The sequence below is a fragment of the Lampetra fluviatilis genome, chromosome 27 (assembly GCF_964198595.1).
Source record: "Lampetra fluviatilis chromosome 27, kcLamFluv1.1, whole genome shotgun sequence".
Classification (NCBI taxonomy): Eukaryota; Metazoa; Chordata; class Hyperoartia; order Petromyzontiformes; family Petromyzontidae; genus Lampetra; species Lampetra fluviatilis.
Window position 1 is genome coordinate 2446519 of NC_136301.1, and position 5603 is coordinate 2452121.

Genomic DNA, 5603 nt, shown 5'->3' on the forward strand with positions numbered 1-5603 from the left:
GTATCAGACCTCCCCTCCCCCTCTCTGTCCATTGTGTTGGCGTGTGCAGCAGCAACCGCGTCCAAGCCGTCGTCCATTTTTTTGGCCCCGCCCCCCCCCCCTCCCGATGCGTTGTACTTAGCACTCCGTGCTGTCTTTGAGCCCCGCCCCCCTCCCTCCCTACACGTTCCATTCATTGGCTACCACATTCTGATGAGCTCCCCCCCCCCTCTCCTCCCCCCTTCAACTTGCTTATAAGGGTTTACATCTTGAATCATTGCCTCACTTGATGCAGCTAATTCGGCTGTGACGGTCCCACCTGATGACGGAGACTTGTGTTGCCTCTGAAACGTCGTGATTTTTGTTTTATTTTATTTTATTTTCATTAATTTTGATGTTTTACCTACGTGACTTTACCGAAAAAACCTAAGAATATGGATCAATAATGGCTGGTGACGGTGAATTCTCGCACGTGATGTACCCCCCCACCACCCCCGTCTCCGTCGACACCGATTCGAACATGAGCGTTTCATTTGCACGTAAAAGAACAACGCGTCGAGCCTTATAATTCAACGTCGGGTTCTCGTGATCGATTTTAATTATCGATTAAAATTATCAACTGCGTAGCGCCACGTGGCGTTTCGCTCTCAGCAGTGATTACACCAACTTAGTTGCATGGGCAATAGACAGTGGCCGCGTGGCCTAATGGATAAGGCGTCTGACTTCGGATCAGAAGATTGCAGGTTCGAATCCTGCCGTGGTCGAGTTGTATTTTAATTTTTGTAATTTTTTTTTAATGTGTTTTAATTTCAATTGACGTCACACAGCCAGATAATTAAAAACAATTATACGACAACTCTACGCGTTCGGCTCTTTTAAACTAATTAAACGATTAAATATTTATTTACAATCCCGCAGGCTTGTTCTGTAATATACGATGGAGACGCTGCAGCAACTTTGTCAATCCAGTGCTGGATGATGGCTTCTTGATGCCGTGTCGGTGGTGTTGGGATTGTGTGTGGTGGTGGGGGGGGTGAGCTGACCATACTTCACCACGCCGGTGAGTGCGGGTTGGTGAAAGGCTGAGAGAAGCGAAGACACGGGGCAAACTCTGTATTTATCTGCACTGCCCTCTACTGCTCAGAGCGTGTTGCTGCAGGCTTAGACACCAAGACCAATCACCACGGGACAGACCCACGTGCATATCCGTCAACCCACTTATCAGTGCCATTCCTTATTACAGGCCAATTCAGACATTATTGGTCACCACGTGCCATTTATAAATCTCAACGTTCATCCTGCAAAAGTCACATCACAAGGGAGAAAGACAAACAAATAGACAAAACATTTTTTTTACAAAATTTCCCTCGACAAGAATTCGGGTAAACCGTATGGATTGACAGGTATGCGTGCGTGTGCCATGGGTTGGCTGACTGAGATGAGTGGTAGATTGTAACAGTTTGGCTGTCAAATCAACCGGTCACGAATATTGTATCAGCGGCCGGTGAATGTCACGCTACGTTCTCCTTTGTCGGAGCATGATGCACTTCACGCAAGGGCCGCGTGGCCTAATGGATAAGGCGTCTGACTTCGGATCAGAAGATTGCAGGTTCGAATCCTGCCGTGGTCGCATTTTTTTTTAACCCCAATTTTTTTGGTAACATTGCAATGAACGTTAAGTGAAACATACTCTTTGGTTTTTTCGATAAAGTCACGTAGGTAAATTTTTTTAAATACATTAAATCACGACGTTTCGGGCGCAACACAAGCGTCCTCCTTCAGGTGGGGACAACTTAGCGAAAGCACACAGCTTCAAGTGTGTCCAAGTTAAGTGAAACATTCAGCGAATGTTCTCATTCAGACGCTGTCTTCCCGACAGACCTGTTCTTCACCTGAGGACGGCTGCTTGCGTTGTGGCCGAAACGTCGTGAGAATTATTTTATTGTTTTATTTTTTATTATTTTATTATTTCCCTTCTACGTGACTTTACCGAAAGAACCAAGAAGATGAATCCCTGCAGTCACGAAAGCTTTAAATCGAAATTTAATGTTCTAAAACTCTATGTGTTCACAGCTCTTCATGCAATTCAATGAAGAAAGATACGCCGTTTGGTTCATCGCAGCCAGTGGAGGTATATTCCTCGGGGTATGTCCATTGTTAATGCACTTCTTGATGAAGGTCGATGGTTGTGGTTGTTTGACCAGGTCCGCCGTAGCGGGTTGATTAATGAAGGCGAGTGGCGCAAACGTGCAGTACAACGAGGGCGTTTGATTCACTGCCCTCTGCTTCCCATAGCGTAGTCCTGCAGCCTTCCACAGTAGCTATGCCTGCGGAGGGCGTGACTCGTTCAAAGCACGATTACCCAGGCTCAATCTTGAGCTCTGTGTTGGTGCATTTGAAAAGCGACAATTCCCTGTTCAGATCAAGCAACGTCTCCAGTGAGTGTTTATATTCTTGTTTTTTTCGGTAAAGTCACGTAGAAGGGAAATACTAAAATAATATAAATATATTAATATTATAAATAAATAACATATTTCTATTATTTTGAATATATTTATTTTATTTTAGTATTCCCCTTCTTTCGGTAAAGTCACGTAGAAGGGAAAATACTATTTATATTATATATTTATATTATTTCCCCTTCTACGTGACTTTACCGAAAGAACCAAGAATATGAATCCCTGCAGTCACGAAAGCTTTAAATCTCCAGTGAGTGTTTATATGAGGCTGTGATTGTGAGAAGACTCAGTGAGCGATGTGGCCGCGTGGCCTAATGGATAAGGCGTCTGACTTCGGATCAGAAGATTGCAGGTTCGAATCCTGCCGTGGTCGTAATTTTTACGTATTTCTTCTATATACAAAACTAATATGTAATATTTACATTGCATTCATGTCAGTAAAATGCCAAGATCATTTGATCAAATATTGTAAATAAGCAAATGTCGCATTGTTCTCGAATCTACGTGTTCCTCTTACTGTGTCTCAGTGTAAGTATTCACATATCCATGCTTCTTTGCACCATTTTATTTTCAGTTTTCTTTGTCAAGGTTCATATTTCCGAATGTACACACATATATATATACACCAGTGGTGGAAATGTTTTGGACGGCATGCAACAGCGGCATGTTCTTAACCTCGAAAATACGAGTATTTATTTATGGTTTAAAATTTTTAGAGTGGCAGAGGCAAAGCGTGGAAGAGAGCGGACCGTAAGAGAATGCGATGGATTGGAGAGGCGGTCACCCAGCAGCGGATGTCGAGTGACTTATTTTACCCAAGTGACTCTCATCTGAATATGAAGGCCCTCTCTTTTACTCTCTAAGCAAGATGTTACTATAACCATGAGGGCCGCGTGGCCTAATGGATAAGACTTTGGATCAGAAGATCTTCGTGTAAGGTCTTCATTTTTTTTAGTTTTTCCGTGGGCTAATCCTGGGCTAAAACGTGTACAATCCCGGAACCTTTTTTGCCAGTATCAAAGTATAAGAATAGGTTTTAGCCTTTGTTGCAATAAAACAGGTTTTAAGATGTTCATACACCAAACAGAAACCTTTTGCAAGGAATCATGTTTGCAATAACCACACATACATGTGGTGAACATGTAAACCAAAAAAAAGATTCCTTGCTAATCGTTGCCGTTTGGTGTTTGAACATCTTAACACCTGTTTTATTGCCAGAAAGGATAAAACCTATTCTCATGTACAATCCTCAGCTCACGGTTATCCAATTAATAAATCATGGCTGATGATGATGATGAACCCCAAACCACGGATCTTTTCGAGAATTCACCGGTCCTCCGTTTCCGTGGCAAATTGGCAAGCGGGTTCTGTGGCCCACAAGCCCAAAGATCAGCACCGCGGCTCGAAATCTGTGTTCATGTCTCTCTCCCGCCTCCTCCCTCCTCGCGCTGTGCGGGTCGTTCGAGGAGGTTGCTTGACCATACTACACGCTGGGAACCCAGGACCGGTTCAACTATCGCGTGTCATACATTTGCAATTAAATGTATGTACGTACGGTTGAACCTCTTTCGCAAGGTATGTAGCCAATCGTGCCAATCGGATGTGCAATGCGTGCACAGGCAGCTCTATAAAGCGATATGCATGGAATCCATGTAGCTTTGCAACTCCTAAATAGCAATTATTTATAAATGTCATGTGTTCTATCTGCCTTGCATTAGTTTTGTAATAGTTGTACCGTGTTAATGCACGACCTTGCCATTTGGTGCTTGAGAATGTATCGCCCAACGGGGTTTACTTGTGCCAAAATTAAAACCCAACAAAAAATATAAATAATAGCCTATCTACAGTGCCCACGTGGCCTAATGGATAAGGCTTCGGAAGACTGCAGGTTCTAATCCTACTGAGGTCGATCTGGAGTGCGTCTTATTGTTTCACTATTTTTTCATTCATAATTTGGCATTTATTGTATTGCAATGTAACAGGCAAAAAAATAAATGTATGCAAACCGGTGCATGTTTTTTCCACGTTGCAAGGAAATGTATGTGAAAGACCCAGATTTATTTAAAATGTTCACATTTCTCTTCTGTCAATGTGTGTTCAGTAACAAAAAAAAGATTATTTTTTTTCGCTGGCTGCTTTCGAAAGGCTGTACTCCCCTCCCTCCCGCGTCCTTCAATGATCTCTGCATCACCAAACCGCGAGTGGAGACGGGAGACGAGTTCAAGAGACTCTCACGGCTTGCTAGAGAGTGGGGGAGAGCGCCGGGAGAGACATGGAGGAGGAGAGAAGAGGTAGAGAGAGGTGGGAATGGAAGTTCTAGAGGAGAGGGATGAGGGATGCAGTGTGGGCCGAGTGGGAGACCACACGGTTTGAGTCAACCTTCGCTAAGTGGGAGATTGCTCATTCTATTCTGCTACCCCCATTGTCTGGAACTCACCCTTTGCATGCTCTCCGTGCCGTTGACTCCCTGAGTCCGATTCAAGTCAAGGCTCCAGGCCTTCCTTTAAGCCTCAACTTATGACTGCCTCTGTACCTACACGTGTATACACACGGAGCAAAAATAGATCAATTGGGAAAGGGAAACACACGGGGGGAGAGATGGCCAGACAGAGAGGGCTTAATATAGAATTAGGGGAGAGAGATGGTGAGTAGAGAGTTGGAGATTTATTATAGGAGAGCTGGGGAAATATATTGTATTAATTCTAGATTTAAAGCTTTCGTGACTGCAAGTATTCATACTTTTAGTTTTTTTCGATAAAGTCACGTAGGTAAAAAATAAAAATAAAATAATAATAAATGGAATAATAATAAATAAATACATATCTACTATTCTTTTTTCTTTTACCTACGTGACTTTACCGAAAAAACCTAAGAGTATAAACATATTGTAGCAGGGGTGCCACGGTGGTGAGATGTTCAGTACTTCGCCTGGTATGCAGGATTTTTTTTGTTCGATCCCGACGACTGTATAATCAGAGTTTGCATGTTCACTCTCCGCGTGGTCGTGTGGATTTTTTCTGGGTCCTCCAGTTTTTCTCTCCACATTCAGGAAGGAAGTGTGTTTATAGGTATTTGGCTGCTATACATTTCGACATGATAAGCCACTTCGTTGAGATATGATTTTTGGTCAGTTCGCTTCTGAAAAAGAGCTATTTAGCTCAGCTT

The 5603-nt window shown here is 43.2% G+C and overlaps 3 non-coding genes across 3 annotated transcripts; all 3 read left to right on the forward strand.

The window, feature by feature from the left end:
* The first annotated feature begins 670 nt into the window (after positions 1-670).
* TRNAR-UCG (transfer RNA arginine (anticodon UCG)) lies at positions 671-743 on the forward strand. Its single transcript has one exon. It is a non-coding gene; the product is annotated as a tRNA-Arg (tRNA).
* A 793-nt stretch (positions 744-1536) lies between these two features.
* Positions 1537-1609, forward strand: TRNAR-UCG (transfer RNA arginine (anticodon UCG)). Its single transcript has one exon. It is a non-coding gene; the product is annotated as a tRNA-Arg (tRNA).
* A 1129-nt stretch (positions 1610-2738) lies between these two features.
* On the forward strand, positions 2739-2811 carry TRNAR-UCG (transfer RNA arginine (anticodon UCG)). The gene has a single exon. It is a non-coding gene; the product is annotated as a tRNA-Arg (tRNA).
* The last annotated feature ends 2792 nt before the right edge of the window (positions 2812-5603 follow it).